This window comes from Calidris pugnax, unplaced genomic scaffold, assembly GCF_001431845.1.
Source record: "Calidris pugnax isolate Ruff unplaced genomic scaffold, ASM143184v1 scaffold317, whole genome shotgun sequence".
NCBI lineage: Eukaryota > Metazoa > Chordata > Aves > Charadriiformes > Scolopacidae > Calidris > Calidris pugnax.
Window position 1 is genome coordinate 2,883,897 of NW_015091111.1, and position 13,623 is coordinate 2,897,519.

The window sequence follows — 13,623 nt, forward strand, 5'->3', positions numbered from 1 at the left end:
TAGTCTGATGCCTTTATAAGAACTCAAGATAGGTCTTCTAGCATTTACTCACCAAACAGTCATTCGCCCTGTATCAAAAGTAACATGCTGCTACTTTTGCTCTTTATTTACTCTTACCATGCAAAGCTGCTGAAAAATGTATTGATACCTACTTCTAGTCCTTACTGCTGCAGCAAGGAAGGACAGTGCTAATCAGTTGCGTTTTTCTTTCCCATTTACAAAGCCTCTGGCTACTCTGACAAGTATATAGGAAGACTGAGTTGGGAGTACAGTCCACAGCAGGTGGAAATCCTGCAGTGTCAAGCTGGCAGGTTTCAGTAAGTAATTGTACCAGGTAAGCAGAATGTGTTACAAAGAAATGGCATGGTCTGAGATTTGGTATCAAGCAGAGCAAACAAAAGAGCAAGATAAATGGGGGATCAAAAACATAAGCAGCAGGAACACTGTGCGGAACACGGTGTGTACCGTGGTGGGCAGAGCAGCCTGTACCAATCTGAGCAAAAGCCTTCAAAATCTTCAGCATGGACCTGATCCAGATGCTGGAGGGCTGAAGAGGATACAACTCGCTCTGCCTTAGCACCACCTCTGTTGTGAGGGTGAGAGGAGGAGTTCTGGCAGATTTTTACCCTCTATGGCAGAACTGACCAAAAAGCACCAACAAAGGGAAAATGCAGTGTATAGGTAGGTGAAGACTTGAATTGCAAGGATCCCTTATAAGTACAAGCTGTAAGGAATTCTTCATCACCTGTAATCTATACAGCACTGGCTGTTTTCCTGGGGTGACTTCCACTCCAAATCGGAGGTCTGGGAAGACACAAAATGTGAAGTTCTCTGGTGTGTAATGGTGCTGGCAGATGCAAGAATTAAGAGGTTAATCTTTGTGTGGGTGTTTGTGGGCTTCATGTTTAGTGAGGTATTACCCAGTGGTAGGCTTCAGTACTTGCTTCCTCATGCATGGTTTTGTCGAGCACCAGGACAGCAGCAGCAGCGCTCCGCAAGTTGTGCCCTGAGGAGGTGGGGTTGCCAGTGTCTGCTTCCCTGCCAAACAGCATGCAGTGCATTCAGCAGACTGCTCATGAGCAAGATGAAATCTGAAGGGGCAGCTCATCCAACTTGCTCAGAAGGCTAACTTCCAGGGATGGTGACTGAACCACTTCCCTGGACAGCCTGTTCCAATTTTTGATAACCTTTTCTGTGAAGAAATGTTTCCTAATATCCGTCCTAAACCTCCTGTGGTGCAACTTGAGGCCATTTCGTCTTGCCCTATTGCCTGTTACTTGGAAGGAGAGACCAACCCCCACCTCTCTACAGCCTCCTTTAAGTTAATTGTAGAGAGTGGCTCCACTCCTTTTCTCTAGCCTAAACAGCTCCAGCTCCCTCAGCTGTCCCTCATAAGCCTTGTGCTCCAGACCCTTCACCAGCTTCGTTGCCCTTCTCTAGACATGGTCTAGAACTGCAATGTCTTCCTTGTAATGAGGTGCCCCAAACTAGGACTGTAACATCTTCCTAGGAATTCAGCCAAACAGGAGAGGCAGAAAGGTCTCTGTTCTGTGCTCTGGTTTTCCTAATGCAGACAGCTCTTCTCCGCCAGTCCTTGCCCTTGTGGGCTCCACAGTAGGTGATAATACTCTCCACCCTGCCAGGAAAGGAGGAGGAGAGGTGACAGGGAGGTGGCTGCCCTGAGCCAGCCCTTCTAATTGCAGACTGCATAGCTCTGCCAGGGGAAGAGGCAGCTACAATCCCTGTGGCGAGGGGACAGAAGCTGGGTGGCAAGGAGCACCAGCTCTCTGCCATGCACCCTTCAGGGTGGGTGACAGCTGTATTGCTGCTTTGAATCAAATGCACCTGACTTCAAGTGGAATTATTTATCAGAAGTAATTATGTTGGATTGCCATCTGGTGGCAGAAGGACATGTTCATAGCCATTTCACACTTGCACCACACAGTTGTGGGTTTTTTTTAGCCAAACCAGTGCCGCAGTAATAATTTTGTATGTGTTTGTGTATTTTGCATGCGAATGCTGCTGAAAAGGGGCTGCTTTTGGATGCTGATGATGCCTGAGGCAGGGCTCACAGCTGTCTGTGGGGCTGGGGCTGGAAGAGCAGCAGAGGCACCAGCCACCCAGCTCACCTCCACAAGCTCTGCTGGGGAACCCACTGTGTAACTGCTCCTTTTTCAAGCTGGGTCGCTGCTGCTTTCCCCCTCCAGGAGCCCACAGGTTCTGCCTCCTTGGTTTTTAACTGCTACCCCATGACAGTAGGTGATCCAATACTTGAAGCAGGAGCACATAATCTTCCTTGCTGTCACTTTCTTAGAAAGAAAAGGGGAAAAGGAGACATGCACCACAGGAGGCTCTGAACTGTGGGAGGGGGGCGGTGGACATGTGACTGAAAACAGGATAGGAAAGCAAAGAGCTAAGGAGTAAGCAGGTAGACCACAGGGCTGTGCACTGCACATGCCCAGGCCGTGGTGAGTAGATGTGACCTCAATATAGATGTGCAAGTATTTAGGGTGCATACGGTCAGACACAGTTCCCTGCAATGGGAGAAGGAAGAATAGTCTAAGCAGTCAAAGCTTCCTGGCAGTGTCCTGGTACTTGCTGGGAGCCCCCAGTAAATGTGGCTGTGCTGACTGTTCAGCCCAGGCTGCTTCACCCATGGTGTGGTTGTTGAGCCATCTTCTCCTGGGTGGTTGCAAAGGATGCCTTCGTGCACTGCCAAGCACTAGTCTCAGGGCTGGCATCCTCAACATGTGCTCTCATAGAAAAGACTGATCTCTCACCAGTAGGTGCCCCACCATCAACAGCACAAAATTCATCTGTTCAGCATGTTCAATACTTAAGCTGAGGTGCTGAATTAAGTTCTGTCCTGGGAAGTTTCCTGTCTGAAGAAAGATGCCAGCAGCTTCAAAGAAAATTTGATCTGTATTTATATACTGCTGGGGCCTTAGCGATACTGAATGAATACCAGGTTTTGTGAACCAAGGCCATGAGCTAAACTAAAGGATACAGTTGCAATTTAAGTTAGCAGAAAAGTAAGAAAATGCGGATGGGAAAATGCTGATAACAGGAATCATAGGCATATAGCATCTTCTTAGGCTAACCAATCACTTAAGGACTAAGGGCGCGTGGACAACGCGTGCTGCCCAATCAAGCTTGCTCTATCTTGCGTGCTCGGAGCGTGATGGCGTGTACAGGAGAACAAAAAGAATATATAAGAACGCAGCCTGTTGAATAAAGTGGGATTTGAACTTGCATCATACTAGTGCGTCGTTCTTTCCCGCTCGCTAGGACGGCGCGCAGCACCTGGTGACCCCGAGGTGACAGGGAAGGCGTGGTTGGGATACCACACTGCGGAGCGAGCAGGATCCTGCTGCCAGCGGAGAAATCAGTCGGGCGCCCGAAGAAAGGCGGAGTGTGCACGGCTGAGCGGTGAGTCAGGAACCTTAGCAGGATGGGAAATGCTGTGTCAGCAGTAGAACAAGCAATTATTAATAGTTTAATGAAGTTAGCGGAAAAAACTGAAACACAGATATCAAAGACTGAATTAGTTGAATTATTGTTTTGGAGTCGGCAAAGAGGACTCTTGGTTACAACTCAGGACGCTTATGATATTACTTCGTGGCGGAAGATAGGACAGGAGCTCTGGGAGGATGTCCAAGTGGAATCAAAAGTAGCAAAAAAGTTAGCTAAGACTTATAAAACTGTACGGCTTATGATTGAACAGCTACATGGGGAGGCTCAAGTTGCTGCAGCCGTTAAGGCAGTAGTACGGGCTTCTGATAATAATGAAAAAAAGTGTGGCAGTCATGCTGCCAGCCTGGAAGGGGTCTGTCCCCTGATTGATGATCCCCCGAATGATCCTCCTGTCGCTTGTCCAGTCATGCCGCTCTTGGAAAAAATTGCATGGGGGTTGGATGATGAATTGCCACCTTGGATTCCGGAGGAGGAGAAAAAGGGCCCTGTGGGTGTGGCGAGTAAAGAAAACGGTTTGCTGGACGAACCGATTACATTACGTGCCACCGAGCCCACGGCACCTCCTGTGGAAGCGACGGAGACGGATCAGGACATTTCGCTCAACCTTCCGCCTCCCCCCCGACTTCCTCGACCTGCCTCCTCTCCCTCCCGAGGACAGTGATCTTTACAGCAGCGATGAGGATAATTCACAGCGAGATCCTTAAAGCAAGTTGCGGAAAGAACCCCAGGATCAGAAGGGAGCCATGACGGACTTGCTCCACCAGAGGGAGCGCTTGGATCGCGATTCAAAAAAGAGACATGTAAAAAAGGCATATGAAAAGGCTCATAAAGCAATAGTTGAGGGTCTGAATAACATTGATAAGCAACTTGTAGAGACTTCTAAAAATGTTGGGAATAAGGGAGGGAATGATAACGATCGGGGGAGAGTCTGGGGTAGAAAAGAAGTATTGGGGGGTGACAATGATCATGGGATACCGGTACCCGGTTTGCCGGACAAACCAATTATACTACGTGCCACCGAGCCCACGGCACCTCCCGCGGAAGCGACGGAGACGGATCAGGACATTTCGCTCAACCTTCCGCCCCCCCCCGACTTCCTCGACCTGCCTCCTCTCCCTCCCGAGGACAGTGATCTTTACAGCAGCGATGAGGATAATTCACAGCGAGATCCTCATGGCAAGTTGCGAAAAGAACCCCAGGATCAGGAGGGCGCCATGACGGACTTGCTCCACCAGAGGGAGCGCTTGGATCGCGAGTCAAAAAAGAGACATGTAAAAAAGGCGTATGAAAAGGCTCATAAAGCAATAGTTGAGGGTCTGAATAACATTGATAAGCAACTTGTAGAGACTTCTAAAAATGTTGGGAATAAGGGAGGGAATGATAATGATCGGGGGAGAGTCTGGGGTAGAAAAGAAGTATTGGGGGGTGACAATGATCATGGGATACCGGTACCTAAAGATCCTAACTTTAACCCACAAAAGCGTTATCGCGGAATGGTTGAAAATTGTATCATTCAAGGGGATTTCACTTTTGAGCCTTTGGCGGTGCCGGGGGTTGTTAGACAGGGGAACCCTACCTGGGAACCATTAGATTGGAAATTAGTCCAGTCAATACAAAAGACTGTAATGCAGTATGGGCATACAAACCAGTTAGTAAGGAATCAAATTTCAGCACTTATTAGATACACTGAACTAGTCCCCACTGATTTGAAAGCAATTATGGATTGCTACGTATATGTTATGGATGGCTAAATGGCAGGAACAACTAGAGATTAAACAATTGGAAAATGTTAACCTGCCCAGAGATGACCCGCTGAGAGTGGTTACCCTTGATGCTCTTATGGGGACTGGGCGTTTTCGGGATGCGGCAGCACAAGCAGCATTACATACTTGTATCTTGCAATTGTCAAAAAATGCTGGTTTGGCTGCATTCCTTGCACTTCCCCAATTGAATGCACCTAACCCACCATACACAAAAATTACCCAGGGACTGAACGAGTCTTTTCTTGCCTTTGTAGACAGATTGGGGGAAGCTATCGAAGCTGCCCCTAATGTGACAACAGAATTAAAAGCAGTATTAACCAAGGAGATTGCCATTCAGAATGCCAATGCTACCTGTAAACAATTAATTTCAGGTCTGCCCCCAGGGGCATCCATTACTGAAATAATAATAGCATGCTCTAGGGCCCCCTATGTGGAAGAAGAAACTAAAGCAAAAATACATGCTTCTGCGTTAGCAGCAGCTCTTAAAACGGAAAGAAAGGTTGGGAATGGGAACAGAAGTCCAAAGCCAAAATGTTATCGATGTGGTCAAGAAGGTCATTTTAAGCGAATGTGCCCCTGTACCCGTAAGCCAGGAAACCAGAACTCATTGAATGGTAATTGTGCTCGATGCGGTAAATTTGGGCATAAAGCGGCTGATTGTCGCTCGAAATTTCGGAAAGACGGAACTCCGCTGACTGGAGGCGTCTGTCAGGGAAACTGGCAAAGCCGCGCACCGGGGGACGCGGCGCACAAATATCCCCAGGGAACAGTCACGGCTGTGCCGACCAACCGCCATCCGCCACAAGGGGGAGCGCGGGAGTCGGTTTGGCCGTGGCAGAGCCAGTAACCATTGTCGATGCTGCGGTACATACACCCCCTGCCAATGGATCTGGGCCTTTGGGACACAATTTATCAGCTCTTTTAATAGATCCACCGTCTGCATCAAAGCAAGGCATCTTCGTATTGCCAGGACGTATAGATGCTGATTGTGCAGGGCCAATTGGAATCATGGTGCACCCCCAGTTCATATTCCTGTGGGCAGTGTTATTGCTCAATTAATCCCCGTTAGAGCATGTGTCCCAAACCCGGGTACAAAGGAACGGGGTGCCGGAGGATTTGGATCAACAGGAACCCCCAATGTTACCTTTTGCCAAGTGCTAGGTGCTGAGAGACCGAAAAGAAGGGTCACTGTGACAGGACCTAATGGGAACAGTATAAATAATGTGTTAATGATGTTGGATACAGATGCTGATATTACGGTGATTCCGGTTGCCTCCTGGCCAATGGCTTGGGAACTTGAAGATCCTGGGTCAACCATTTCAGGCATTGGGGGGCAAAGCAAAACACAGGTCAGTAAAAATTTTGTTCTCTTTGAGGATCCAGAAGGGCACCAAGCGTGGGTAAAACCTTATGTCCTACATACGTCCTTATATCTCTTGGGAAGGGATGTTTTGTCCCCGTGGGGAGTGCGACTACAGACAGATTTTTGATAGCGACCACTGATGGCAGCTCTCGCCCTGCTCTTAAATTAAAATGGAAAACAGATGAGCCCATTTGGGTTGATCAGTGGCCACTACCTTTAGAGAAGCTGCAACACGTTCAGGACTTAGTTCAGGAACAGCTAAGATTAGGACACATTAAACCCTCAGTCAGCCCTTGGAATACACCTATATTCACAATCCAGAAGAAATCAGGGAAATGGAGATTACTTCATGATCTTAGAGCAGTAAATGAGTATATGGTAGACATGGAAACTTTACAACCTAGTTTACCTTCTCCTACTATGTTGCCACAGAATTGGCATTTACTTATCATTGATTTGAAAGATTGTTTTTTTTACCATTCCACTCCATGAGGAGGATGGTGAGAGATTTGCCTTTACAGTGCCATCTATTAATCGTGCTGCTCCTTCTAAAAGGTATCAATGGGTGGTATTGCCACAAGGTATGAAAAATTCACCAACGATTTGTCAATGGTTTGTCGATCTGGCTTTGCAGCCATGGAGACAACAAAATATGAATCTGATTACTTATCATTACATGGATGATCTATTAGTGGCTAGCCCTCATCCACTTTCCTCTCAGAAGGAACAAGAATTAGTTTCTTGTCTAGAAAAATTTGGTCTTGTAATTGCCGCAGAGAAGGTTCAAAAGCAAACTCCCTGGAATTATTTAGGGCGGGAAACAAGAACTCATTGAATGGTAATTGTGCTGGATGCGGTAAATTTGGGCATCAAGCGGCCCCATTGTCGCTCGAAATTTCGAAAAGACGGAACTGCGCTGACTGGAGGTCACAAATATCCCCAAGGGAACAGAGAGAGTCGCGGCTGTCTCGACGAACTGCGATCGGCCAACGAGAGGGAGAGCAGGAGTCGATTTGGCCGTGGCAGAGCCAGTGAACACGGTCGAAAAAGTCACCAAGGATTTGTCAATGGTTTGTCGATCTGGCTTTGCAGCCACGGAGACAACAAAATACCAATCTGATCACTTATCATTACATGGGTGATCAATTAGTGGCTAGCCCTCATCCACTTTCCTCTCAGAAAGAGCAAGAATTAGTTTCTTGTCTAGAAAAATTTGGGCTTAATTGCCGCAGAGAAGATTCGAAAGCAAGCTCCCCGGAATTATTTAGGAATGGAAATAACTGAAACTCACCTCAAACCACAGAAAATATTAGTAACACCGCAGGTGAAAACAGTAAATGATGTCCAAAAATTGGTAAGGAGATATTTAATGGCTCAGGCCTTTTTGTAGAATTACAAACAGTGATCTGGCACCACTCTTGGAGCTATCAAAAGGAAGGTCCTCTCCATCTGACCTGCGAGAATTAACCCTAAATGCCATGGAAGCTCTTGAGTGTATCGGTGAAAAAAATCAACAGCATCGCAACAGATCGGGTCCTACTCGACTGTCCTTTTGTTATTATAGGTTATAATAAGGAAACAGAAGCAGTTGCAATTATTGCACCTAACAATAAACCCATGATAATACTGGAATGGGTTTTCCACAGTAACGATACCACCTCGGCCTGATGCCGTTGGTCAGTTGTTGTTAAAAGCCAGAACCCGCCTTAGGATTTTAGCAGAATGAGATCCGAAAGAAATAATAGCACCCCTGTCTTCTCTAGACTTAGCTGATTGGTGGGTTCGGACCTCAGAATCGTTTGCATTAGCTACTCATGGCATTCCTTTGGATAATCAAGTCACCGTTTAAGACTGATTTTGGAGGAAGCTCCTATTCAAAGGCAATCTCCGATTCGGAACGCTCTGACAATATTTGCTGATGCTAGCAGCAAAACAGAAAAATTTGGCCATGAGTTTAACACTCTGGGAGGGTGGGAACACAAAATATGCAAGGCATCAGGAACGGTACAAGTGTTAGACCTAAAAGCTGGTTTGTTAGCCTTTCAAGATTTTAGGCAAGAGCCTATCAATTTAGTCCTTGATTGTCGGTATGTGGTTGGAGTTATTGGCCGCATACCCCGCTCGTTATTAGGTTCTACTTCTAATCCTGCTATAAGTGCTTTATTCAGACAATTAGGGAATGAGTTAGCCTACAGAGAGCAACCGCGGTGGGCGACACATATTCCAAGTCATTTGCAGTTTTCCAGGCTTTTTACACGAGGGAAATGCCTGCAGTGATCAAGAGCTAACTTCCCCTGTGGTACTTGGGAGTGCTGGCACACAAGCCACTGAGTCACATGCATTTTTTTCCACCAATCCGAACGAGAATTGGCCAGGAATTTCACTCTTACTGGAAATGAAGCACAGGCTGTCGTGGCAGCCTGCCCTGACTGTGCTCGCATTACACCTTTTTCAGCAGTCCGGGACAAATCCTAGAGGTTTACAGCCCCCCGCAAATTTGACAAACTGATGTCACAGAATTTGCTCCTTTCGGAACTTTTAAATTTGTTCACGTGTCTATAGATACATGTTCAAAGGCCCATAATGGGCTACGGCTCAGAGATCTGCCAATTCTATTGCTTGTATTCAGCCCTGGGCAGCTGCCACTGCAGGTTTAGGTTGTCCCGATTCAATCAAGACAGATAATGCGCCTGCATATCAGAGTCAAAGGGTAAAACAATTTATGTCTCAGTGGAACATTAAACACATCACTGGCATTCCTTCTATCTCAGGGGGTCAGGCAATTGTTGCACGAGCTCATCAGGATCTTAGACATCCACTTTTAAGTTTTAGAAAGGGGGGAGATAGGAGTCCACACGCTATTATAGCAAAAATGTGCTGAATTTGGTAGAACCAAGTTTGAGCAACTTAACACATCCAGGCCTCTGCCATTTCAAGAATTAGAACTGTGGGGCTCTTTCCCTTCAGTTGGTGGTAATTGGCTCGACGTTACCAACCAATTGCACAAAGAATTCTCCACAGATGCTCCCAATTAATGGCTCAGGTGCCATAGGCTTTCGATCATCCCGGAAGAGGTGGCAATATCAGCAGGGTGAGACAAACCTGTTTCGAGGCTACCAGGAAGCGTCAGGGAAGTCAGACTATTGGAATTCAACTGGGCATGTGGGTGAACTTGATGTCATCGTTGTGGGTGGAGTGAAATGACCCCCAGGTTATTTTCTTATTTGTGGGGAATCGGGCTTGGCCTGGGACCCACCACGTGGCCCAGGTGGAGGGCCTTGCTATATGGGGAAGCTCACTCTAGTTGCACCTCACATGAGGGACGCGATGACGTGGCCACACGATGGGTCAAAGAGATCCCTTGCGTCAATTAAATCCAAATTGTAACGATTAAGTAAAACTCGGCAGGCTAAGTACGACCGGAGCGTTGTCCTGGTTTCTACCGGCAGGAATGGCTGCAAGAAATTGGATCAGGATTAAAAGCTCAGCATGTTGGGCAGTAAAAAGAATTTACTACTACTTGAGACATTCTCTCTGGACTTGTAGGTAGCTCAACGGTGGTGGTTGTGAGGAGTTTGAAGGAATGTGCTCGATGAACCTTTCGGATCGTTCGAAAGCCTTCGTCAGCAAGTTGGGGAACTGCGTTGCAGAGGGAAAAAATGTGGAGGAAGAGTGAGAGGGCTGGGTGCGTGGCTTTACATCCCTGGGAGTCACAGGGTGGTCAGGGGACGCGTGTAAACAAGGGGTTACTGTTGTGATAGTTGTGTGTGTTGTGCTGATGGTTCTCCCGGGTTTTACAGTTATTCCCATGGGTTTCAGGGTGCGTTCAAAATTGTTTGTCGCGGAGCCTCGATGCTTTTGCTTAAAAAGGAAAAGGGGGAGGTGTTGGGGCCTTAGAGGTACTGAATGAACACCGGGTCCGTTGCAATTTAAGTTAGCAGAGTCACCGTTTAAGACTGATTTTGGAGGAAGCTCCTATTCAAAGGCAATCTCCGATTCGGAACGCTCTGACAATATTTGCTGATGCTAGCAGCAAAACAGAAAAATTTGGCCATGAGTTTAACACTCTGGGAGGGTGGGAACACAAAATATGCAAGGCATCAGGAACGGTACAAGTGTTAGACCTAAAAGCTGGTTTGTTAGCCTTTCAAGATTTTAGGCAAGAGCCTATCAATTTAGTCCTTGATTGTCGGTATGTGGTTGGAGTTATTGGCCGCATACCCCGCTCGTTATTAGGTTCTACTTCTAATCCTGCTATAAGTGCTTTATTCAGACAATTAGGGAATGAGTTAGCCTACAGAGAGCAACCGCGGTGGGCGACACATATTCCAAGTCATTTGCAGTTTTCCAGGCTTTTTACACGAGGGAAATGCCTGCAGTGATCAAGAGCTAACTTCCCCTGTGGTACTTGGGAGTGCTGGCACACAAGCCACTGAGTCACATGCATTTTTTTCCACCAATCCGAACGAGAATTGGCCAGGAATTTCACTCTTACTGGAAATGAAGCACAGGCTGTCGTGGCAGCCTGCCCTGACTGTGCTCGCATTACACCTTTTTCAGCAGTCCGGGACAAATCCTAGAGGTTTACAGCCCCCCGCAAATTTGACAAACTGATGTCACAGAATTTGCTCCTTTCGGAACTTTTAAATTTGTTCACGTGTCTATAGATACATGTTCAAAGGCCCATAATGGGCTACGGCTCAGAGATCTGCCAATTCTATTGCTTGTATTCAGCCCTGGGCAGCTGCCACTGCAGGTTTAGGTTGTCCCGATTCAATCAAGACAGATAATGCACCTGCATATCATAGTCAAAGGATAAAACAATTTATGTCTCAGTGGAACATTAAACACATCACTGGCATTCCTTCTATCTCAGGGGGTCAGGCAATTGTTGCACGAGCTCATCAGGATCTTAGACATCCACTTTTAAGTTTTAGAAAGGGGGGAGATAGGAGTCCACACGCTATTATAGCAAAAATGTGCTGAATTTGGTAGAACCAAGTTTGAGCAACTTAACACATCCAGGCCTCTGCCATTTCAAGAATTAGAACTGTGGGGCTCTTTCCCTTCAGTTGGTGGTAATTGGCTCGACGTTACCAACCAATTGCACAAAGAATTCTCCACAGATGCTCCCAATTAATGGCTCAGGTGCCATAGGCTTTCGATCATCCCGGAAGAGGTGGCAATATCAGCAGGGTGAGACAAACCTGTTTCGAGGCTACCAGGAAGCGTCAGGGAAGTCAGACTATTGGAATTCAACTGGGCATGTGGGTGAACTTGATGTCATCGTTGTGGGTGGAGTGAAATGACCCCCAGGTTATTTTCTTATTTGTGGGGAATCGGGCTTGGCCTGGGACCCACCACGTGGCCCAGGTGGAGGGCCTTGCTATATGGGGAAGCTCACTCTAGTTGCACCTCACATGAGGGACGCGATGACGTGGCCACACGATGGGTCAAAGAGATCCCTTGCGTCAATTAAATCCAAATTGTAACGATTAAGTAAAACTCGGCAGGCTAAGTACGACCGGAGCGTTGTCCTGGTTTCTACCGGCAGGAATGGCTGCAAGAAATTGGATCAGGATTAAAAGCTCAGCATGTTGGGCAGTAAAAAGAATTTACTACTACTTGAGACATTCTCTCTGGACTTGTAGGTAGCTCAACGGTGGTGGTTGTGAGGAGTTTGAAGGAATGTGCTCGATGAACCTTTCGGATCGTTCGAAAGCCTTCGTCAGCAAGTTGGGGAACTGCGTTGCAGAGGGAAAAAATGTGGAGGAAGAGTGAGAGGGCTGGGTGCGTGGCTTTACATCCCTGGGAGTCACAGGGTGGTCAGGGGACGCGTGTAAACAAGGGGTTACTGTTGTGATAGTTGTGTGTGTTGTGCTGATGGTTCTCCCGGGTTTTACAGTTATTCCCATGGGTTTCAGGGTGCGTTCAAAATTGTTTGTCGCGGAGCCTCGATGCTTTTGCTTAAAAAGGAAAAGGGGGAGGTGTTGGGGCCTTAGAGGTACTGAATGAACACCGGGTCCGTTGCAATTTAAGTTAGCAGAAAAGCACGAAAATGCGGATGATAACAAGAATCATAGGCAAATAGCATCTTTTTTAGACTCCAGCTCGTCCTGTCCCTGCTGAGGGCCTTGCGGCACACTTGGGCTGAAGCACGGGATAATCAAATGGTTTGGGTTGGAAGGGTCCTTAAAGATCATCTAGTCCAACCTCCCTACCCTGGGCAGGGACATCCCCCACCACACCAGGTTGCTCCAAGCCCCGTCCAACCTGGTCATGAACCCCTCCAGGGATGGGGCAGGTTAAAACCCCATCCCCCTTGTCCCATTGCTCCCCTGCCTGATCAAGAGCTCCCCCTCCCCCCATCTCCCAGCAGAGGGGCTCCAGCCCTCCCAGCATCTCCATGGCCTCCTCTGTGAACTTGGCCTTGGGTGAACCTCATGCACTTGGCCTTGGTCTAGGGAACCTATAGGCCTCCTGGGACCCCTATAGCCCCCATGGGGGGGTTCTATGGCCCCTATAGGCCCTGAGGGACCCCTATAGCTCCCCCGGGTGGCCCTATGGCCCCTGTAGTCGCTGGGGGGGCCCTATAGAGCCCTGGGGGGGGGCTCTATAGCTCCTTGGGCGGGGGGTCTAGGGACCCTATAGACCTCGTGGGACCCCTATAGCCCCCACGGGGGTTGTGTTCTATGGCCCCTATAGGCCCTGAGGGACCCCTATAGCTCCCCTGGGGGGGCCCTAGGGCTATAGTCGCTGGGGGGGGGGCCTATAGAGCCCTGGGAGGCCCCTATAGCTCCTTCGGGGGGCCTAGGGACCCTATAGACCTCCTGGGACCCCTATAGCCCCCACGGGGGTTGTGTTCTATGGCCCCTATAGGCCCTGAGGGACCCCTATAGCTCCCCTGGGGGGGCCCTATGGCTATAGTCGCTGGGGGGGGGGCCTATAGAGCCCTGGGAGGCCCCTAAAGCTCCTTCGGGGGGTCTAGGGACCCTATAGACCTCCTGGGACCCCTATAGCCCC